General features: G+C 39.4%; 1 protein-coding gene across 2 annotated transcripts in view; it reads right to left on the bottom strand.

Moving 5' to 3' along the window:
- LOC124167101 (elongation of very long chain fatty acids protein AAEL008004-like) overlaps positions 1–24,444 on the bottom strand; it is a 102,740-nt gene extending 78,296 nt beyond the window's left edge. For both annotated transcript variants that reach the window (XM_046544900.1, XM_046544894.1), the window contains exon 1: positions 24,078–24,444. The gene's annotated coding sequence lies outside the window, so the exon portion shown is untranslated. The remainder of the gene's footprint in view (positions 1–24,077) is intronic.
- Between the last annotated feature and the right edge of the window lie 947 nt (positions 24,445–25,391).

The following is a 25,391-nucleotide window of genomic DNA, read 5'->3' as shown; positions in this document are numbered from 1 at the left end:
CAAGCGGAAATGAGTCAGTAAATATCATTGAAGAATCGTTTCACTCCCACAGATCGAGAACTAGAATAATGTGAGTACATGCTCAAAACTTTGTGTTAACATTCTTTCCCAACTTCCATGTCACCTTCGTCAACATGGATGATCGTGGAGGGAATAGCGCATATGGCAAATTATAAACAGACAAGTAATCTTTGAGCCAACTGATTTAGTAATGCGGGAGGGGGAACCTATTTACTGGCAGGTTCTCCCCTCCCGTACGCTTAGAAAAATTAAATGCATTCCGTACGGATCGACGTTCGCCGAGGAAAGGGAAAATCTAATCGCAGTATGACGACACTTCACTACAGATCAACCTAATAGCTCACGCTGTATCGCTTTCTTATGGAACTAATGCCCCTCATATGCCCATTTATTTTTTCTCCCATCCTTAACCCAACCTACGATTCTGACATTGCCATTTACAGATCGCTGAGACATTTTTTTTCCTATTTTCACAATCCATGCGGTTCCAAGAAAATTGTCCTTCTCGGATGCCGAAGAAACTATTACTCTAGCCTATTACCAGTGAAACCGGTTAAATTATGGACCGATGGCATTATTGCCACTCGAAGAAGGGCAAAGTCGTTTGAATGGGCGATGTCATGATAATATCAAGGTAGCAAAAAGGCCTCTATGACGACTTAAAGAATAACTAACAGAACTATCTTCAAAAATTTATTCGCTAAATGTATATGATTTGATATTCGAAACTACTGTAATTGGTTAAAAGGTTTTTATTTAAAAATGAGAATTTAAAAGTGCTTTTCCTGGATTAATGATGAATCTAGGAGTTGAATTCTATCGTATTATTAACGACGATTCAGTGGCGTTACCACGAATGCTGAAGCCTTCTAATACACAGAGAAAAAACCTATATCCCTTACGTGCATACTATAAACAACAGCATAATCAATAAAAAGACAATAATCATCACATACCACTTTTTCCCAGGAGGCTAGGAGAGTATACCCATAAACTGTTAGCTCACCTGAAAATAAAGAATAACATCAATCAGTCATCGTTCATTGCAATAAAATTGTTTTTTTTTACAAATACAAATTTCTTCACCTGACATATACATTGCCCAAAGTTAAACGTTATTAAATTTCGCGGAGAAAATGGAATCCTTGTATTTAATCTCCACATCTATCATATCTTCGTAACCATCGCATCGTCTAGAGAGCCGAGGTGGCGGGTTTGTGTCTCACGTGTAGAAATACGCCATATTTGCATTATCTCAGAGTTTATTTTAGCAAATTTCCACCTCTCCTTCAGCTCATGCATTGAACTTCGGCTTCAGGTAGCCCTACACTTCGTAAGATGACTTAGGTTATTTCGCGTACTTTGTAAATATAGGTATACGTCAAGTGCAGGAACGCAGTTTTTTTTTAATTTCACCTAAAAGTAATTACAGTATTTTATTAAAGAAATAAATGTCAATACATAGCAAATTCGAATGGAATAATTTGTGGGTTATTTCAAATGGGAACCATAACTTTGATTATCTATCCTCACCGAGAATCTGATATTTATTTTTCATATATTGCTAAACAGCATAAAAAATAGACACACAAGTTTCATGAATATCTAAAATATTTCAGTTTTTCAGATACTTGACTCAATGTTCAGCAAGAAAAATCATTTTGAAACTAAATTTGACCCGCTAGATTTTATAGTAGGATCCACGATACATAACTCCGGTACTACACCATATAAAGAAATATTTTTTTAACTTTCCCGTCTACATACAAAGTTCCAATTTCGAAATAAATCACTGTTCTCTACTTAATAATGTTGGGTATATGCCTTCAAAAAATCAAGAGAAGTAAATTATAGTTATATTAAATAAATATATAGTTATATATATTATAAATATATATATATATATATATAGTTATGTCATTATACATATAGTCAAAAGAAGTATCGATTCTATTCCACCGAATTTAAACTTCAACTTCAACTTATATTTGCTTCTTGATAGTGACCCGAAAACATTCCGTGGTCCGTGTACAATGTACATGCAAATGTAGGGTGGGTGAATAAAGGTTGTACACTTGGCTGTTTCGCAAAGTTGTTGTTGTTGTTGTAATTGTTGATGAGAATAAACATCAAGCCAATGTAAAAAAATTAGTTCAGGAAAAACTAGGTCCTTTTCAGGTTTATGGGAAATGATATAAATTTCTGTCAGGCCACTAAAGTAGCTGCAAGTCTCTTGGCCTTTTTTTAATCTTCCCAGAAATTTAAATACAATAACAACTGTATTCAACGGTGTTCGGCGAGATGTTGTGGAACATAATGATACAATGATAAATGAAGAGCAAACTTAGTGCATGTCCACAGTAATTTATTTGGTACGACGCGTTTCAGCGACCTTACTTCGCTATCATCAGGTACAAAAAATCCTATATTGTACCTGATGATAGCGAAGTAAGGTCGCTGAAACGCGTCGTACCAAATAAATTACTGTGTCATGCACTGAGTTTGCTCTTCATTTATCATTGTACAATAACAACGACTATCACATAGTCAAACATACGATACAATATTCGATTATCGCTTACTTTTTAGAGGGAGGAAATGATAAATATGCTAAATATTGTCCCGGTATTCTGAATGTTCTATGGGGAATCAGCCAAATAAGATAAATGGAGGATTCCAAGGGCTGAACGTCGATAGGTAATGAGCAACAACTAAATATTACATTTATGAAACAGACAGAGACAGTGGGTACTGACCCGTGGCATTGCTATTCCAAATTTACATTATTACCAACAGAAGTTTATCAAAATGCTTGGTGCATATGCTTTTGTTTTTTAAATTCGGCCCGAGCTTAAGCAATGGTAATTATTTCTTCATCGGCGCTCACGTGAATCCATTAACCAGAATGAAAGATGAAGGAAGGAATGGTTCTATATTGGGACGGAAATATATCAGACACTATGCAATTGGCATATTTTAACTCATAATCACAAAATAAGTGTTCATATAATGCAATAGAGGAGTTATTTTCATACATATGGAAAGGGTATATTCAATAACCACGTGTATGCTCACAAACAATGTATGAATAATAACAAATTATGACATGCCCTGAAGAGGACATATTCCCAGAATGGGGAACTACTGTATATATGTATTATAATACTGTACCTCACTATGTAAATATTCATGTGAAACTTGCAGTATGGAAATAAACCTTTATTGAAATTGAATTGTAACTGCGAACTATTGGCTGTGGCACTATAAACCATTGGTGTTAATTTTGCTATGAGAACAATTATTCTCAATGCCTTTCCTTAAATTTTGTTTGTTAAAATAATTAGGGGACCTTAAACATCATTATATGAACTCATGTTCACGACGTTGTCACTGGAAAAGATTTTTTCATCACTGTATACACTCGTCATGCCTATATATTAATGGCGGCAGAGAATCAAATCGTATTTTTTGACTCCAATCATTAATTTTAGAGTGAAGGGAATGCAACGCGGTTTCAACAGATAATACGCATTTCGGAAGACAAAATACGAAAGTAATGAATCAGAAACATCCACAAGCGTATTTCAATCATGAATAATGTGGGTCACCCGTCACGATATTTCAATGTAAATATAATTATCCTCGTCGGCAGATAATTACATCAGTCAATCCAACTGTATACCACGCTGGCACGGAGTCAATACTAGTGGATACAATTATTCCAGCCACCGTTCAAAATACTTAGAAAAATATAGGTACACGAAGTTTATGAGACTTATTTCACTTATAATTTCCAGAATAATGCTGCTAAAGTGCGGTTACATTGTCCCTGAAATCATAACTAAAAATAATAAGCTTAATATTAGCTGAAAAGTTGACAATTTTCACTCCGCTCAACTTCGCTCTGAAGAATTCCTTGATATCATGGAGAGACGATACAACCGTGCAATCCCACATGGTTTAACCATGCGTTATAGAATAGTTATTTTTCCGGCTTTCAATGAAAAAATGTCTGTTCAAGTTTCTTCTCTATCATTCTCCTCAGCCTTGGCTCAATCAATATGAGTTAACAGAGAATATGCTTGTTCCGAGAAATGGCGAATGGCAATATGCAATAATAACCAAATTAATTGGAAGTACTTCATAATATGGGCGAAATTCGTTTAAAAAAAAAGGTTCATTTTTTTTATCCGCCATCGCTCTTGCGCATTTAGTTGTTTTTACTTTGATCCCATGATTCACTCCAAATATAATGAAGATATTTTTAAAAAATGCTTTAATTAGCTTATATACCGTATCATTAATAACTTTTAAACCGATAATTCTGTATCCATGATAATAAACTAAAATGGTAAACTTCCACACAACTTTATTTACTAGAGTACCGACCCGGTCTCAAAGACTTTGCCTATTACCCATCCTTTTAGTCAAACTGTCTCCCCCCTCCTTTGCTATCCTTTCCACCCCCCCCCCCCCTTCTCTTGCTGGACGGTATATATAGAACTTTGAAAGCCAAATTTGTACCATGATAATGACACTACGCATCGAAACCGGGTCGGTACTTTAGTAATTAAAGTTGTGTGGAAGATTACCATTTTAGTTTATTCTCATAGATATAAAACATTTCCACCAGATATCGCCGGACACTGTGAATTATGCACGATAATTCTGTACTTTGTGGTGCTATAGAGTCTAAGAATCCAAATAAACTTTTTTGGATAAATGGATTGATACTTTCGCAATATGTTCTTAATTTCACTCTAAACCTTCAATGTGTGTTGAGTGCCGAAATTTTGGTAACTCTTTCTTCGTAACATTATTATTCACGATCCATCAGTTTGCCATAATCATTATTGAATCAATGGTTATACCTCATAAAACAGCAATTAAACGGTCTTTTCATTCCTATCTCCTGCCAATGATGTCCCCTGACGCCATGCTCAAAAACCCTATCCTCAAAAACCGATCCACTTGAACATGCAAGGAAATCACCAAAGAATCATGAGCGCCAAGTGGACCTCTTGTTTTCGAGCGCTTTTAGCATGAGGACTGCATGCGTTCGGAGCTGCAAGTGGACCGCAAGCCAAGGCAGCAGCGACTACCTCTCTTTACGCGAAGTCCTCACAATTTCGCCCCACTCCGAAAACACCCACAAAGGATCCACGAAAACAATGGGGGCCAACGACTTTTGCGGTCGACAGACTCACATGCAGCGACGTTGCAAAGCTGAAGAGGAGTATAATTGGGGAAGTGACGTAATGCTGAGGTCGCTCAAGCCGCCGAGGACAAGACCGGACACAGAGAGGGCGAGCAAGACTAATTGGAACGGATAAAGCATTTTCACATCGGGCAACACAAAAGAACGTAAAGAGGCTGTCAAATTAGAGCGATGGCGGGAGTAATGACGTAACACATACGAGGTTCACACCCCAGTCCAAAACTCAAGACGGTACTTTTTCAGGTGCAATACAAACCCTAGTTAGGTTTTCACACTATATACGTTCAATACTAGAACACTTTGGATGGTACGTTGGGAATCTGGTCACCTTACTTCTAGTCCATTTGGTCCAAAGAAAATGTATAAAAAGAGTAGATAATTTATTTTCAACGATCGTTGATTCAAGAATAGAAATTTAGTCGAAAACTTAGCGAATGAAACTGACCATGGGGAAGGGAAGAAGTTTAGTCGGAAGGAAGTACAGTTCGTCTCCTAAGTACAGAAAGCTAACCTCGAAAACCCAAATTATAGATGAATATTTAACTCACCTACAACTTATTTGCGAGAGACTTCATAAAGTATAAAGAAAAAACTACGTGATACCATTTCAACCAAATTTAAACTGAATAATAATATAATAGATACCAAGAGGCACGTGCTTACGCCATCAAGGGCAAAACAGTAGCAATAAAAAATCTACGACGCAACCAATTTTTTTATATTTCAATATCTAAATTCCCTAATTACGACGTAAAATATGTCTACCATGATGCCGCCTTATACTTTTTACGTAGCAGTTTAGTAGGAAAACAATTATTAAAATCATTATCTCATTATACTCTTCGAAAGTTGATAGAAGATCGGTGATTACCTATCTGAACTAGTTCCAACACCTAGGCACGTGCAATTTATACATAAGGGTTGTGGGACGAGTTTCTACCTTCGCATTATCATTATTTCTTTAAGAATCCAAGCATTTAAAGCATTTTACAGCTCAGCTCGAAAATTGTTAATGAGGCCTCATTCATGCATAAGCCGTAAATGCTTCGTTGGGCAAAAACTCCAATTAGACTGTGACGCAACCGTTTCACATATAAACCATAGGCAATCTGCTCCAATTACGTGAAAATCTCAACGGTGAAATGAGAGTGTAGTGCCGCATGGCTGATTTAATACATCAAATAACCATCGTGGGTATGGATAAATTAGTGACTCAATACTCCAGATTTTAATAATGATATTTTACAGGGAGTTGGCTGGAGCAATCTGATTACCAGTGGCTCAACAGAGAAGGAACCACGAGGAAAATATACCAGCCAAGATGGTCGAAAGCTGGGACAATGACCGTACAATTCGAGGCACATGTGATTGAAAACTTTTTACGCCTTTTCCCTTGCGATTCCAGTGTTGTGGTTTTCTGATAATTGTAAGTGCGTGTCAAATACATGCCTCGATCCCCTAATTTGACTATGTTTTAAACGCGTAAAGCTAAGGGCCGAATTAATGCTCGTTGCTTAAGTTCTGTCCAGCACTAACCAAGTCCACTACGTCAAAAATGAATAAATAATCGTATTTCATCCACTACCCTTCTCACCTATTCAGTACTGGATGCACATTTATACTCACTAACACCTTGTAATGATAAAATAATATTTCAATTTTATTTTTCATATTATGATACGCTTGGATGTTCCCGATAGATATCAGACACGTAATTTTCAACCATACGTCATTCTTAAAAGTTATCTTAGGGCACGCATCTCATAATAACTCTTAACTATTCACTACGGCATGCATTCGATACCTGGAAAGAGAGCATGCAGATAAAGAGCTAAGTAACTTGTTTGTCTACATGAGTACTTATTTGGGTAGTCGATTTTCATTTTCAAGCTCGAATACCAGACCGTGAGCGCACTTTGCTTACACACGTATACCACACCATCTTCCACTCCACCAGAACAGTTATCTCTGCACGACTCTTTCCGGCAAATCTCAGCTCCCCTATCTTGAGCACGCAAATAAGGTCGCACATCGCCCACTCCCCCGTCCGCTTCTATCCAACCCAGTTCCCGCAACCATCCACGCATGGCCACCCGAAATTCAAGCGGCCGAAATCTCGAGACGAGAGTAACGGTGAACAGAGGGAAAGAAATTGATGGGAGCCCAGCGGAGGAAGGGAATGTGTGAGTGTTTGTGTCCGTCCTCAGGGGAGAAATAGAAGGTGGTTATGCGAGAAGGAGCAGCCGCGGGCGAGGGGCACGGTGCATCGCGGGCCCGAAAAATAAGGTCAATCGCTCAAAGAGTGCATGGAGATGGACGGATGTATTCGAGAGACGACAGGCGGAGGGAAGAGAAAAATGCCTTGCTTCTAATTAGCGAATTTAATTGGCTACTTGAAAGAAGCTGCGAAAGAAATGCAATACTACCATTATATGTTAAGTGCTCGGGCTTCACTTAATGGAACCACATGTATATAGTGCGAAAAAAATCACTTTTCAATGTTCCACAAAACTTTATTATTCCGACCCTGAATGTCAACTACAATATAATCACAACAATATATACCTTAAAAATGACTATCTACTAGTTTAAGCTCACGGTCGGAATAATAAATTTTTGTGAAACATTACAAAGTGATTTATTTCGTACTATAAATACTTCCATTTTTTTTAATTCAAATCTCTGTTACCCTTAGATCTACATGATAGTCTGCAAGCCATCTCTTGCGTGTACCGCAGGGGGGCGAGCAATGCCGGCATATACTCATTGTCAGCAACAAGTAGGTGCTACCACAATTGCTCGCACAGGGGTTAGTTTTCAACAATCATACACCAATCCCAAAGACGGAACTTCCTAAAAAAACTTACATTTTCCACAAATGCCATTTGTATCGTAATTAATAAAATAGATATAGATACATATGTGTAGCAGCTCAAGGAGCCACAAAATGGATAGAGCACTCTATTTGAAGTATCTTCTCAGAGCACCAAATCAGGGCCTCTCTCTACTCCTCCTTCCCTAACCCTCGTGCCATTAAGGACCACAACTCTCGGTTGCCTACCTCAAACACTACACAGTATCACAGGTGCAGGGGAAATCCTTCACCACGAAAGCCATGTCTCGTCCTAACCAGGAGGTGACGATTGCGAAGGCCACGCGTGGGAGTCATTCGTGGGAGTGCAAGGACGGGGAAGGAAGAGGGAAAGATTTACGATGGATGAATAAAGGGATTGGAGGAGGAAGATTGGCGAATAAGAGAAGAGAAAAAACATCGCGTTACTGACCAGAAGGATATTGCAAGGTCAAGGGAATGATGGAGGGTACCTGATAGGTCACCACTTGTAAATAACAAATGAGAGAGAGCGTGGTTAAGGAAAAGTATGGAATTTAGAGAAGAAAGCGTGTACAGGAAGACCAATATCATTCTCTCGGGGATGGAGTGCTGAAGTGTTGTTCCCATGAACGCCTTCCTTTCTTATCCCTTGTATCCGCTTTCCTTACATTCCATACATGGTTTTACCTCGTATATACCCGCAAAAAGACTATATTTTAGCATTTGCTGGTGCGTGAATAACGTTAAAACGCGGACACTAGATCTGCAACTTCTGTCGCGAGTGAAAACTCAGAATAAAAAGAAGCAATTAGCGATTGCTTCCCAGAAGCTATAACTAAAATATTAAAATTATTTCGCGGATGAAAATATCTCCTTGCATGTATATTACCATAAACATTGATCTATTTTTGCAAAAGGGCTCAAATAAATCGTTTCATAAAACTTTCAAATCTGCTTTCTTTGTAGATTTTCTCTAGCCCCGGTATGAGGGCGTTGCCCTTTCAAACTATCGCCGGCTAAAGTAGTATTTTATTTTTCTGAAGCATTCACTCGCAGTCGGCTGGAGGTCTGTCTCACCGACATATACCTTATTTACTTCGCGTCACCTCCAAAAAACACATTATGATACAATAAAGCTCGCACCATATTCGACAAAAGCACGATTTTTTCTCGTGATGTTCCCATACACAAGCACTTTCCTATTTTCCAGTGAGTGCCACGTTAAACGCAGGTTATTTTGCCAGGTCTCCAACGCTGCATCATACTAAGCCAACGCCTAATCTGACATAGAATTGATTTAAAAAATCGTAAAAATATGTAAAGGAAAGCTATCACAGCAGATAATTGTCTTTTTCACCGTACGGCTACGAATATCCACCGATATTCAGCCACTGCATGTGGGCGATTTCACGGACTGTTTCTTCTCGAGATTTTCAAATTTTCTAACTCTCCTTTGTTGGTCAATTATTTTCTATTGCTGCAATTGATTGATATGGAAATCGTGATAGTAGAGAATATTATACCGCATTTATAAAACCCATAAAGAAAAATCCTTTTAATATCAGGAACTGCAGAATGGTCTACCATATTTCTCCCTCGAGTCACAATTGAGGCAGAGGGAAACAATTCATTCTGATACATAAAAACCAGCGATTCCGTAGGCAGTGAACAAAATATTTGAGGCCAAATGACTGTGATAAACTTCTCCATGAAGCAAAGACTGGAAGAAACGTTATTTGCACGGGAATAGTAAAACTTTTTTTTACACACAATATGTAGAGTCATCACTTCATACTCATTTTAAGTTAAAATATTTTATTCAAATGTGATAACTGCTTTATATCCCAGTTCGTTCATAGTGAACATCCACATCTGTAGGTACCTTCGGCCCCCCGAAGAAAGAGATTATGTAACACTTTTTTAAACTTCCCACACGGCTTCGTCCCACCTCTTCAATATTAACCGACTATTCCGACTCATGTGCCACACGCCGCGGTTGAGTAACCCGAGTAAGAGGAAGGATTGTCATTGTGTGGTGGAGGACGGTGTCCGAAGCAGGAAAAGAGCAAGTGAGGCGGGGTCAGGAGGAGTTGGGTTTGGCCGACGAGTGAGTCAGGGAAAGTGGAAGAAATGAGAAGCGACAGCGGCGAGGACATTTGCACACACGCGCGACGTTCATGCGAGGAGACTGCCAACTCTGATGACACGAGCCTCCGTTCGGGGTAGCTGGGCAACTCGGAGCGATAATAACCATTCTTTCTTCTTATTTCTCTTTCATTTGCTACATCCTTGAACCCTATTCAAGTTCGGGAAGCAGGAATAGGATTCGAAATTCTAAAGCAGTCGAATAAAGTGGTCGGTAAAGTGATTGTCAGCCTCGGTGGCAACGGGTGCAGCCCTCTCCTGCCGATGGTCGTGGGTTCGAGTCCCACCTAGGAAAGTATGTCACAGTTACATTATAAAACTTGCCAGTATCAACAGCATAGACGCTTATGATCGTTTTTTTTGTCACTTATTATCATGATGTTCATGTGAAGACCTCCTTGTGCTCTTTTCGGGGTTATGGAGATTAAAAAATAAAAATAAATTAATAAGTACTTCCATTAATTCACCTCTATTAATAACTTCTTCGGTATATTTCGGTAAGTATTTATCCCAAATAAGGCTATTACTTAAGGAAATGTTTTACAAAACTCTAAATTTATATCGCGGATTCCAATACAACACAAGTCTATACAGTGAAGTTTTGATACTTTTTCAGCACTTCTTCGAAGCCATAGAATCCATGACTTTGACTTTTCACCCTTAATAGATATATTAAAAATTTTGTTAGCATGTTCATGAAAAAATCGAGGCCATAGCTTTAACACTTCCAAAAATACAAATGTTAACTGCTCATCTCCAATCCTCACCAAATGGCCTAGTGCCGTTTTGGAATCCATAGCATCTATTTCTGTGACTGACAACTTAATCAACTCTTCAAGGAGTTTAGGCTAAGTGAAGTTAAACAGCGCATGATTCTTTCATATTTTTTCAGTAATTTTGTTTGATTCTGTTTCCGGTACCGTAAGTGAGAACAATATAAAAAATCACAGCATCCATTTAATTTACTCTTTACCCTCTGACTGAGGAATATGAGCTTTGACGAGGAAATATCATACCCACCCAGTTTTGCATTAGCCAACCACTAAGTAACTTTGGCAAGAGATATATGGTTCAACACTAGCGCTCTATAATAAATTTTGAATCGATCATTAACAAATTTATACGAAAAAATTGTTAATGCCATATCAAAATCAATCATAACTATTGACTAGAAACGATTAGACGTTTTATCATGGCTACAACTAGAAAATGAGCATTTAAAAATTATAGCAGCGTGATTTAGACGATAAACTCCAAGAAAGATGACAAACAGTATTAAAAGTATAAGGATGTACCATAAAGAAGATCCAAATGAACCACTACGTTGAAGTAGACAAGTTGATGGTATAATTGCGATGAGCTTCAAAATTTGAAAGAATCATATGGTAAGATGAATCGTTCGACGCGAAGAGAGATTAAGATAAAAACCACGTGGGTGTAAGAGTGATAGTTATTTCTTTTCGCCCACGCCTACGTAAATACATTCACAGCGAAAACAGCATCGTCCCACTATCGCATGCCCACCTTGAGCCACAAATAACGCGCGCCGGGCCCACTGCTGCTCGCTCGAATGTCGCGCCTTGCTGCAATGATGGAACGAACACATCTACTTCAGCAGCGAGCGACACTCTTGTGGTACAAGAAAGGCTCTTGAAGAGCAAATCCACCCTTGCTGGGAGTGAGGCGCTGAGGAGCGATATGAAAATGAACTCATTTCTTCGGTCTCTTTGCCAGGGTATTTTTCTGTAAATCATTTACGGAAGTAGAGGTGATCAAGTAATAAAAGTAAAGCAATTTTTCAGCAATCCATTAGCAAACAATGTCACAAGCATTCAAGCATCATTACGTTCAAGAGAGTCTGCTTGAATTACCGATAGGCATTTACAGTTGCAACTCGTATGCTCAGTCAACCTGGCGCTAAGCTTTTGAAAGTGTGTTAAAAATAAAAGTAGTATTGATTTGATATGAATGCCGAAATTATAATTTGTATCTCCAAATCATTCTTCAACCAAAGTTCTATGATTTTTTAGTTCCTCAGTTGACCACAAATCGCTGACGTTCCCTCAGCTTTCAAGTACGTTACAATAGGATACCATGTACCCTAATTGTAGCTCGATGGGTATAACGTAGGTTTTATGTAAGAGTATTTTTCAGCAGCACATATAAAGCATACGAAATAATAATTGATTAAATTCGTTTAAATCGTAAATGAGCAATAGGAATGTATGACCTCTCTAGAAATAGATAATTGCATCGTTTCGTTTAGCATGCAAAAGGAAATTCAATCTGATTTGAACACTCACATTTTCTAAGAGGATTTTTCTCCCTTGCCAAAACAGAAAATTCCCTTTTGTTGGGTGACCACTTAGTCATTCACCGAAACAAATATAGTTCTCCCTTGATTTTTCATTGCTAAGCGCGGGTGGGGAAATAGCGTCGTTATGCCATGCATATTTTTCCTCTTCGACAAGCAGATTCCAATCTTGCCTAAGTAGGAATGGAATCCAGAAGTTCAACGCTACTAAGTTCTCACCTGGGAACACCAACCGTGTTGGTTTGGCACTGGCTACAATGACTAGAGTGACTGAAATTTCAATATATTTTAATAGAACGCAAATAACCTCAACTACTTATATTAAGTATACAATCCCTGAGCACAGATTTTTCTCAGTACTAATATCCCGACACATAATAGCCCTCTGCTCTAACATCTTTGAGAAAGTATTTCCATAGCAAAGGTGAAAATAATCATTGCAAAGTTTTGCTGTTACGACATTGTAATAGTTGTGTTCTATGGCATTGAGATACTATTTTAATTGAAAAATCTCAAAGGAATTTTAGTCAAATGAATTTCTCCGAGAGGGATGGTCTACTCTAGAAGGAAATATTTCCCATAATAATGGGAGCACCTCGATTTTTTTTCACAGCTCTTTTGGATATCAATTTACGAGGGAATGGATGGACTTAGTCGTTTTTTCCAGTATCATAGCAATACGGTATTCTCCTTATTTCTGTTTCGCGGCCATAAAGGAAGCTGTCCGGCCAGCTGTGCACGTTTCACATCGTGAATCAATGTCACTACGAAAGCTGGAGGCAGTGTGACCGACACGAGAGCCCGGGGCGACTCCGCTCCATTGATGAAGTGGGACGGACGGACCATTGGCAAAGGAGCGAGTACACATTACACGGGTTACAAAGGGAGACGGTTATAAGCAAGCAGTCGCAGGGACCAGTCATATGCCATTTTTAAACTTGAAAGAGCTATATCGCGTACAAAAGTTCATGACATATTTCACGCATGGAAAAGTTTGGTGAAAATGTAGATGAATTTTCCTCGATTGAGAGTTTGCACTTATTTTTTTAAATGCCTTTCTCCATCATTTTTCGGGTTCAGTGGCATTTCTTTATTCACTGATTAGTCACTTAAGATTTCCATATTTGCGAGAGAAAATTATAGATTTCTCCATTTGTAAAACGTGGCATTTCATCGCAGGAAAATCGACAGGGTTTTCCCGAAAATTAACCCGCCAGCGCCCAAAGTGTTTTTTCCATTGAGATTCCGCAGAATGTTTTCTCTTAGAAGAGTGGATAATACAAAGACATTTATTTAAATTATTCCGAGTGTTTCAGCGGGGTTGGAGCCCTGATTCCACCCTTTGAAGCAAGGGGACCGTATAGAGGAGGCCCAATTCCATCCCACAGAAGGTTGATATCTGTTGCCACTTCGGTCGCATTTTAATCGGTTTTCAAAAATGTCCGCGGCGCGGTGACGAGTGCAATGCGATCCATTTTCATCCAATACTTTGCAGCACGATATTTGTGATTGAGAGGAAAAACATTGAAGAGTTATGAAATTGATAAATAACACCATCATGATTGTAAATGTTGGTTGACACTCCTAACTATACCTTATTTCCCCATGAAACTCGGATCAATTTGTCCGTCAGCGACTTCTGTAAACCCGGGTTTAAATACGCGGTTGGCCACAACACATTATGAGGCCGACTTGAGGATCCTCTATTGTAATATTCGTTCTTTGAAGACTTAGCGAAATAAAAAAAAACAAAAGAAGGGAGGAGAAGCCGCGTGAGATGAAGGTAGTGTGGGCGTGACACAAACACACACGATGAGTGGCTCGCAATAGTTTCGTTGCGTCCGCCGCTATTTTCTTTTTTCGGACTGCGCAACCTGGCGAGGGCAGATCCTCGTGGCGAATGCAATCTCCCAATCTTGCAATCTCTCCCCTCATGAGCTCGCTCGCTCACCTCATCGAGGTTTCCTCGGCGCTCTCCCTCGAGTCACAGCTGTCGCCGAAAGGGAGAAAGACACGAAAATCTCTTCGGAGTGATAAAGGTTCGATGCGCGTGAGGGGTCAAGTGTTTCGACGGGAGGAATAACCTTCGATGAAATTCAGCGAATAAGAAATCACCACGACCTCACGCCCCGGCGGCGTAAACGTAATCTCTCGTCGTGGTCATTTGTGTGGAAAACCTCGATTGATTTACGATCGCACGAGAATCTCGCTGTTTCATTGCGATCGGAAAGAAAAAAAATGGATTTTATCTCTTGCATCGCACAACTCATTTTACCCAATTAAGTCTCGGATTTGGTTCACCTGTTAACTAGAAAGGGGTTCAAAGGAGAATGGGAGGCTGGAATAATGAAAATGGATTCTCCACGAGACTCACCGGTCAGACAAGAGCTGTTTTCTGCACCCAAGGGTATTCGAAAATTTCCGAGAAGATAACCACATGATCAACCAACTGCGACACACACACATATATATGTACCACGGTGACTTAAATCTCACAATCCCAACAAATATGGCTGGAAACCTTTAAAAGTGATGAGAACCATAAACAGGGGTCGACGAAGCCTTTACAAAAGAGCTGGATTGGAAGAAAATAGGTCTAAAAAGGACTCATCCTGCTGCATAGGAAGGAAAGATCATAAATTCAAAATTATGTTCAAGAAGCAGAAAACAGACATTTTGAAAAACTCCCTCCTACACAGAGGAATAAAGGGGTAGAAAGACTTACTTGAAGATATTTTTAGATCTTCCCCACAAATTCCAAAATTTTTAGGGATAAGTGTGCATCATTTCTTGGTTGATGACATAGTGGTTTATTATGGAGAGTTTTATTTTGGGTTGTTTGGGTGAATGTTAATTTGTTATTTGTATGATATTAGAATTAATGTATTATTTTTTTATTATAGGTGCCTTTTCTGTTTCTTACTTTGTTAATACATAGACTTGTTATTCGTGCGTGTAAACTTAATGCTGCCACCAGGAAATAGCCTACTTGCAGCAATATGTAATAATAATAGTAAAATTCAAGCCAGAGGGCCTATTACGGGTAAGCCGAAGAAAATATCACCAACATAATTTGGCGGAAAAGAATGAACTGATAAAAATTTCTATCGTGTGGCATTCCTAAATGGGAATAACACAATTTATTACATTTATAGCAATAAAGTCTCGACTATAAAATCTGCGCTAATCTTTCAATTCCCACGAATCATTTAAAAAACACATCAATTCGGTTGGGCACCTCTTGGGCACCAAATAATAAAAACAGAATATATCAATGAAAAGCAATAGAATCTCACGCTAAAACGTTTATATTTTCAAAGTTGAGCAAGCAGACACGCTCAGACTCTCAGCGGTAACTCTATCATGACCTCTCCTCAAGGCCGCAATAACCATTGAAGGACAATGACTGTAAAAGCTAATTAATCCATATTTATTATTTATTCAGGCAAAAAAGTCTTTCGTCTTTCAGAATGTAGGTAGATAAGACCTCAATAAAACTACCACGCGGTATAGCAAAACGGAAAGTAGAATCGCTTAGGAGCTAATAATATCCAGCTAATAAGATTTGCGCACTTGTCCTTATTTTTATTCAAAAATAAAGGTACAGAGTGGTAGTTTATAGATTACTAAGCCAATACCAAGGAGCCTGTAGTCGCACTTCACTGCAGACAGACAGCAATTTTCCCGGTCATCTCATAATTCTGTCTTTACTCTATCATTCCATGCTATCCCTTACATCCGCATCCAACTCAAGGATCCGCTTAACTTCCTCCTTTCGCGATGATCTGAGTCCCTGACCCACAGTCGATACAAAGGCTATGATTGAAAGATTTTCTCCACTCGTATTTCCTTCAATGCCATGGAACTTCATCATCAATATCAGAATTATGATAATTGTGTTCAACTTTCGACAATTATTTAATGCGTACGACAGGTTTCGGCTCACAGAGCCATCATTTGGTACAAGACCTACATTCTTATGGTTGTCTTTACCTGCTCAGTTTTGTATCAGATGATTCTGTAAACCGAAATGCGTCGTATGCATCATATAATTGTGGAAAAGTGCGACTATTTTTCAATATGTCGAACTTTCCCTCTATATCGCGCCGGAATCGGTCGAACTTACTGTGATGGTGAGATAAAAATTAAATACGGCAAACAATAATCCATGCATCGCAGTGGCGCAGCAAGGGGGGTTCAGAGAAATTTTTAAGTTAAATCCATTTCAGATAATTGGATTATAATTACTTATAGAATTGCGTAAATATTGATAAAATATCCCTCAGAAGGCCTTTTACTCACCATTTTGAATCATTTATCAGAAAATTTTTCTAGGGGAGGGCCCCCGCACCTCCCGCTTAACCTGGCGGGTATTCAACACCCCAGTGTTTTGCGCCCAAAACCCCCCCGAGCATTGTTGTTGAAGTTTATTCGGGATTGCCACCGGATAAGGTTCTCCATCTCTGCCGACGTTTCGATGGCCGAGTCGTCCATCGTCAAGCCCTGATGACGATGGACGACTCGGCCATCGAAACGTCGGCAGAGATGGAGAACCTTATCCGGTGGCAATCCCGAATAAATTTCAACAACATCATACGCCGGGAAAACCTCAGATCTTTCCCCCCGAGCATTAATTCCTAGCTGCGCCCCTGATGCATCGAATACTTTTCTGTCAAACTCTGCACAGTTTGGAGTGAATAAAGATAAAGATAGAGTCACCTCGAAATTTGGAAAGCGAGTTGACCTCAAGGATAGAGTGTTAGGCATCGAGTTCAAGTTCGGGTAAAGCCATCCGGTGCCCGAAACAAAGATTTTCGCGATATGGGTATCCATAAGTGCCACTCACAAAAAAACCAACCTTTTCAGGGAAAACTAAAGTCGCCATGAAAATATGTTAAGTTTCACAATTACAATGGACTAAACGTCACTTACAAAAAAAATTTCTTGACAAGTCAATAAAATTCAGGGGTTTTTAATTTTGATTACACGTCACAATACAAAACGTATACGAGCTTGAATCACTAACTCAGTGAAGGTCTTGGTACATAGAGTGTAAATGAATGTCACTCCCGCACTGTATTATCTGTAGCTGACAGTATGCCTTTGAATTTAGACCTAATTAATTCTTTCCAAGAACATTGAACGTGCCTGAACTATTGCAATAATTTCAGTTCCGTGTATGGAAATTGAAAAATATTTTATTTTATCGTTTGAAAAATTATTTAGAGCGTCACATACACTCTTTTTCTTATCTTGTTAACATGGATGTGCCCAAAATCTCGGCATCTCATCCAGTCGCGCCAATATTTTGGTTGCCATTGTTGCGGTCAATTACCTTGCCTATCGTCTTCTGTCGCAGTCACATCCAGAATGCTCAAGTTGCGCAAAGGAAAAAACAGGCCGAGCGTTAGCCCCAGACCTGCCCTCTTCTGCATAGAGAAGGCAGGCACTCCGGCTAGGAAAAGAATTCCGAGCGGGTCTTTGCGCAATTGTCGATGTACCGTAGCATATTTGCGCACTTTTCGCCCTTAACAGGACCATGCATTATTTTTTTAGCATCCGAGTGCTTTCTGTGTACCCAAACCATTGTGTTTCGGAGAAAGTGAAAAACAGTGACAGGGAGTATTGACTCCTCCATCAATATAGGGTTTCTTTAAGACTACGTAAGATTAAGTGACATTTCGAAGAATTTTCGAAACATAGGTGACATGGCCCGTTCAGAACAATACTGAGCTGACGTATCACTCAAAGGGCCCAATTTTTTCTTAACTATGGGCTAAAGATTTTTGTATGGATCACAATACCTTAATTGAAAGTGAAAAACAGTGTCAGAGATAAATGAATCTTCCATCAATGTAGGACTTCTTTAAGACTATATAAGTTTAAGTGGCATTTAAAAGTACTGTGAATCATGCTACGGCCGCAGTAATTCCGTAGTTTCCCTTCTAATGCTTTTCTTTCAAGTTTAGGATACCGAAATTCAACAAAGAGAGTGGTCAAAAATTTAAAAAAAAACCTGATCAATTTCAGAGGAAAAGGTAAAGAAGAGAAACCTCTTTTGAGTCGCTGAACTGGGACAGAATGTTCCAATTATAAGCATACTTACATCAGAGTGGCAACATTGGGAAACCGTCAATGGAGAGGGTAATTTTCATCTTTCGTCCTCCGTTTCATCCACATTTTTCGCAAGGCAAAAGGGTAAATGTTTGTCCTAAGATTTTTAATTATGAAAGGCATTGGTGATATGACCTGTTCAGAACCCAACTTAGCTGACGTATTACTACAGGGCTCAATTTTCGTAACTATGGGACTAAAGAGTTTTTTTATGGATCACAATTCCATAGTTGAAAACTCTCACTGTATCGTCAAATTTTGTAAACAAAAGAACATTTTCTCCGTGTTATTCATTGAACATAATTTTAAACCTAACCATTGGCAGCATTTCTTATTTCCCATATGAATTTGAAGGGAAAAACACTCTTCCCTTTGTTTCTTCGCAAAAAAGAGGAAGCATTTTTAGTTTCTTCCTGATTCCCTTTTACGCTTTCAAGATGACGAAAGGATACCGTTGAAATACGAAAGACTACTGTCGCGTGAGAATAGTTAAGCCGAAATCGGAACCTTCTAAGCAGCCCGAGATTTCCCGTTCCTCTTATCTAACCTCGATCAAAAATTAGCACCAGCCCGTGACGTCATTACGGTGGCGTAAACTGAACACAACCCTGAAATAAAGGAACCAGCCATTTCGCCGCCATGCCCCTGAAAAATCCCTGCTGCGATAAACATCGAAACGGAATGCACGGTCTGCAGAGCCTGTATTTTTAACCACTGCATTAATGAATTTACATGCATGGATGAATTCACGTCGAGGACTGGAAAAATCTGAACGACGAATACCTTCACAAAATCAACGTTTCGCCAGTGCATAAGCGACTTATCAGCTGTATGAGAGCATAGGGTTAGTTGTAATGCATTTAGCTGTTCAAATTGGCACTCAAGTGCATGGATGAATTCACGTCGAGGACTGGAAAAATCTCAACGACGAATACCTTAACAAAATCAACGTTTCACCAGTGCATAAGCGACTTATCAGCTGTATGAGAGCATAGGGTTAGTTGTAATGCATTTAGCTATTCAAATTGGCACTCAAGTGCATGGATGAATTCACGTCGAGGACTGGAAAAATCTGAACGACGAATACCTTCACAAAATCAACGTTTCGCCAGTGCATAAGCGACTTATCAGCTGTATGAGAGCATAGGGTTAGTTTTAATGCATTTAGCTGTTCAAATTGGCACTCAAGTGGGGACGTCGGTAACAACGCACGCCCTGAAGGATCGCGAACTACACGGATGTACGCTTGCAATTATTACTAGAAATATTTAAACCCACTATCGAATTGAAGTAACCAAATCGAATACAAAGTAATCATTCAGGAAGTGGTTTAAAAGATAAAAAATAATATCGCAAACCACTTTTTTTAAACTCGGTGGAAGGTTACGTGTACTGAGTTACTGATAAACATTTTCCCCTGGAAGTTTTGCCCGACAATGAAGCAATAGGTTCTTTGCGCACTTTGTCAAGTAAAATATAGCCTTGCCGGAATAGATAAAATGTATCCGCATTTATTGACACAAATCGGTGAGCATTTTCACACATGAAGGGACTTTCCACGTAACAAGAGTAATGCCAGGCTCTTTAAAGAGGATTAATATATAGGCGGAGCAAAAAGTGAAAGCCGATCCTAGTAAATTAGCTCCACGAAACCATGAGGCTAACACACACTTAGCAAAAGGGCATCTATAAAATGAAATAAAATACCAGCCCTGAATAAAAATCTGCCATAAGATCACTGACACCCAGGGAATAAAAGGTGATAGGAGCCACGGAGAAAACAGGCAACGAATACGCGGGTCAGAATTCTCTCTTCACTTCAACCTTCTGCACTCAATGTTTTGTGACGTAATAGTTTTGAGTTGGAGTGAAAAAAATGGAACGTATAACATAAGTTATGGGTTGTGCATAAATACTCTCGACCAAGCCCGGCTGAATTACTGAATCGAAAAAAAGAATATGCTATTCGGTAAAATATTTCTGTGAAAAAGGCATTTGCCCACATACTAGCGCATTAAAACAAGACAATATGAAAATACTTTTTTCAAACTGGAAATGATACCAATTATATGTTCTGTGTGTAAGTCGTGAAGACATGGGCGTACCCAACAGGGGTAAGGAGGGGGCAGCTGCCCCCCCCCCCTTAGAAGTGATTATAAATTTAGTTTACAACGAAAGTTTTGAACAAATATTCTTTTGAAGAAAAATTATATTCGTATCACACAAGGAACTAACATTAAATCATTATTTTTTTCAAGCAAATAATAGTAAAAACTAATAAATCACTGTCTTAATTTTCTCTAAAATTTTAGTTTCATTAACCTTGTTTCTTCGTTCTTGTTACCACATGAACGACCACGGCTTTAATCCATCCCCCCCTAGTAGTTTTGATCCTGGGTATGATCTTTCGTAATAATAATAATAATGTCGTCTCTATTTCACAAGCGAATTTAGGACTAGATAGTCCTGTCTTACAATTAACTTGTTCGACAATCACATACATCCATGCCCTGGATGGTGATCAAGCCACCAAGGCGGGATTCGAACCCGCGACCTCTAGGTTAGCAGTCGGGGACTTTACCCCGGCGCCACCGATGCCGGCAAAGGAGGGTCAAGAAAAACTATTGAAAATCAAATTTGTGGTATAAAGATAATATATATTACCAGGTTAGGTGCTAATAAAATCATATGTATAGCCGTTCATAATTACGTCATCACTCAGAATTAACTATGAAAAAATACTCAGGGGAGAACTGCTAAACCCTCGAGATGCCGCGGCTAGTCTTTGATGAATGGGCAACAGAGCCTGAAGGCTTCAACAAACTAACAGACGCTCTTGGCAGCAAGAAAACCTATTAATCTATAATAGATACTGGGCTTTGAACAGTATTCGATGTGATCACTCTAATACTATCTGACTCTGTGAGTGAGAGAGGGAAAATAAAAGAAAAAAAAATGGAAAAACATGCGTTGGGAATGTGGCCAGCAGTAAGTCAGCGAGTGGAGGTCAAATGCCTTTTCAAAATAAGTAAACACCGTCGCGCCTCCGCCGCGGTATGATGCACGATGACTGTCCACTCGGATATTTCATTCTCTTTTCCGGTCACCGCGTGCTTGAGATCGTATTATGGACACGAGTCCTTGCGCATAGTGAGCATGGAATGCAGCGGTAACACACCGGCACTAAACCCTCTAACGGATAAAAAAGCCACGTGCGTCGGACGGAGCCAAAGTATTGCTAGAACAACACGGAGTGCGAGGGAAAGTTGCGACGTAATACTGAGGTGTCGCAAAGTGCAAATGCATGAATAGGAATTATATCTCTCAATCCGACTTCGAGAACACTGAATTTAATCCGGTCCACGCTCAATGTCATAACGTTCATAATGTTAAAATATCATATATTTCAATTTCAAGTTATTAAAAGTTCACAGGAACTCAAATTTTCTGATACTAACGCATTTCTGTTGCAGATCCAATGAATTGAAATTAACAACTTCCCTAGATACATGAGCCTGAATATATCATGCGTCGTAACTATTCATATACAATCTTTAATTCAAATTATTATTTTTTCATTTGAAGAGAAAGTGTAGCATCAACACAATCCATGGAACTCTTGATTTTTCGTGCGAATTCATGCTTCTTTCGCTTTAGGTTGTGAAATATAATCATCATAATCTTAGAACGAGACCTTCATTCTAGCCTTTCCTCAATGACTTCAATTTAGGTGGAAACATAAACTGTGACTATGCAAGCCAGCGTAAAGCACTGAGATTACGGAAATAAATCGTGGATAAACTCATGCCGATACTTGTAAAATAAACGTTAACTAGATCAATCGTATATAGAACGCGCTCTTATTGGGCCATTGCCATTAAATCACTCCGTCTATGGGATTGTGAAACGCCCCTAAAACACGATTAAAGACTCGTCACGCTTATTTTTCAAGACGAGAAAAAAATGAAATCACAAATCCTCCCCGTCACAGACACTTTAGATTCGAGTTTTTTTCGGCGTGTTCCACTAGAGGACCTTTAAGAGTTACCACATTTCGAAAAGAGAAACTTCGACCTTGTGACGGAGGAACCTCGGACACAACTTAGTGGCATCCTTTGGAAATATGCTGGAGAGTTTGGAAAGAAAGGGGAGAGAGAGGAAAATCAAGGTCTCCAGATAGACATATATGATCCTAAACCACGACGGCATGTTCATGTGACGGCCAAGGGTATCCAGAAAGAGCACACAGATACTCAGGAAACAAAGAGCGACGACATGTAAGGATCAATAAATAGTGAAATAGTCATTTCCATGGGTAACCACGCGTTCGGATGGATGTCCCGCTTACTCCCACGGTTAGCGCCAAGTGAGACTCTGCGATATTTCGAAACAGATCGAAACTGCCATTAAGTAACCCATCTCAATATCGAAAGACAGTTGCGCGAAGCTCTTCGAAGATTTTTCGCTAGTCCTCACCACCTCCTTCGCGTTAATCCTTTGACAAAAGTGGTTAACCGCATATGAGGCAATGAAACACATATGCACTCCGCTGCATTGAAAACTCCCAAGAATGTATTTTTTTAAGAAATATTTTAGGGATATCGCTCTAGTGACTCAAGTTACGACTCAAAAAAGATTAGATGGATTAGATAGTCGACAACTTTCGGTCAAAATTAAATTATAACCGATTATAAATTCAAGGAATACCAAATATGTTACAAAATTCATGGTGATATACCATACCGGCTTTGTGCCTTGCGAAACATTGCGTATAAAATGTGTTTTTTTTTTCTCTCTCTCTGGGTCAACTCAAAAGCAGGTCCTGAAACTGGATTCGTACCTTCAATGGAATGAGCGAGGAAAGGGCAGTGAAGCCTACTGACACTGCGACATCAATAAAAATTCAGGAGGGAGGATGACGCCGAGTTAGCCAGGCTGAAAGAATACTCGATGAGATTTTAAGAGAAAAAAAAACTCAAATTTATAAAATATAAGATAGTACCCTAGACCAGATGAACAACAAATTTCATATTGGATCAGTTCAAAAAATTGGCTTCATAAATTTATCTGATGATTCTTTCACTGTTAGCGTTGCAGTATAGAAAAAAATAGATGATTTAGGTTCTTCATGAATAAAAAATAATCATCACGTTGGATCTACGCGAGAAATCGTTCTCAAAAAGATGTTTTCTTCATAAAAGACATCCCAAACTACTCCATTCTATAACTTTTTCCAGTTCATAAAACTGTACGAAAATATCCTACCATGAGATCCTAATTGCACACCTCACTACTGATACCGTGGACTATGCCCTGTTCATCGACGTTATCCACCCAAATCCCGTTAAATGCGACAGCAGTAAACTTCCAAAGAGCCTTTCGCCCCGTAGAGACTAGGCCAAACAGCCTCGCAGCTATCTGATCTAACTTACCTCTCCAATGAAATAAAACCTTCAACGCAAAACGGCCCGGGAAGTGGTCAGCTATCTCTCCTGGAATCCCCTGAGCAGCCTTCCGACGACCCCCGAAGAGTCTCTTGCTTCCCTCGGATACAGTCCAAGGGCCAAGAAATCCTTCCTTCTTTCTGGATGGGTAAAGCCACGGATTATTTCGGCTGCGGCGACCGGAGCACGTGGAGAAACTACAGTGTTCGGTGGAGACTTCAACTGGCGGCGGCGAGTGGAAAAGGAGGCCAGGGTCGACTTCGGGGTACTTCGCGGGGGGAGTAGACGACGAACGGGGAGGAGCCGAAAGCGCTAGGGCGCCCTGTCTGCTTCAGCGACGGCGATGATCTGAGCTTTCCGCGGTGTTCCTCGAGGGACGACCAATTCATACCCCCACCCCTCTCCTGCCACGCACGCCTCCCCCACTCCCGCTCCGCCGTCATCCCAATCCCCTCCCGCACACCCTGCGCGTTGATTGGTCGGACTAAGCGCGGCCAACGACGATGTATAAGACGATACACTTGGAAGGATTTTTTTCATCAAATAAATTTTGCGTTAAGCAGAGCATAATAAGACATATACGATAAGAGGTTTTAAGATTCCGAAGGCTTGCGCTGTAAGAGTAAAAGGGAACAATCATTGTCGGGAATTTGGGATACGAGAAAGGACTTACGGGAGGGAGAGAGAGAAAATGAAAAGGTAGGCATTAATCAACTCTCAATTCAGCATATTCTCGACAAGAGTTGGAGCGGAAATTATACGCACCTGTGCATTATTTTCTATTAGTTTCCCAACTGAATTTCAATGGAAAATTTCGATCAGCTTTTTTTCACTTGTTCTGCTGGCGCGGCGAACACGGATTTCAACCTCGGTTAGTAGTTATGGTCAAAATACTTGAGAAGAAGAGATGCATCGTGATTTATTGCACGCTACTAGCGAGAGTGAAACGAGAACTGTATTACCGATGGATTACCGTCACACAATGAGTTAATTCCACGAAAGGTATATCTTGGTCCGAAATCATTTTTTTATGACAGAAACAAGATCAACCCATGTCTTGCATGTGTTTTTGGTAACTGTAGCTCACTGATATGGTAAATGTAAAGGCGAGAGGCTATGAATTTAAAACTTTAGTACGTCTTCATCTTTGAAGTTACTGGGCAATTCAAACAAAGACATATAAATGTTTCTACAAGTTTAAGTTACCTATGTTCATTCCAGATAAATCTGAAAAAAAATAATTTTTTCCTTCGTAAACCATCAATTTACATTCTTAATTTTATTTTGATCCGTAGCAATATT

Source organism: Ischnura elegans, chromosome 1 (genome assembly GCF_921293095.1).
Source record: "Ischnura elegans chromosome 1, ioIscEleg1.1, whole genome shotgun sequence".
Lineage (NCBI taxonomy): Eukaryota > Metazoa > Arthropoda > Insecta > Odonata > Coenagrionidae > Ischnura > Ischnura elegans.
Note: the sequence above shows the minus strand (reverse complement) of the source record. Positions and strands in the feature narration are given on the sequence as shown.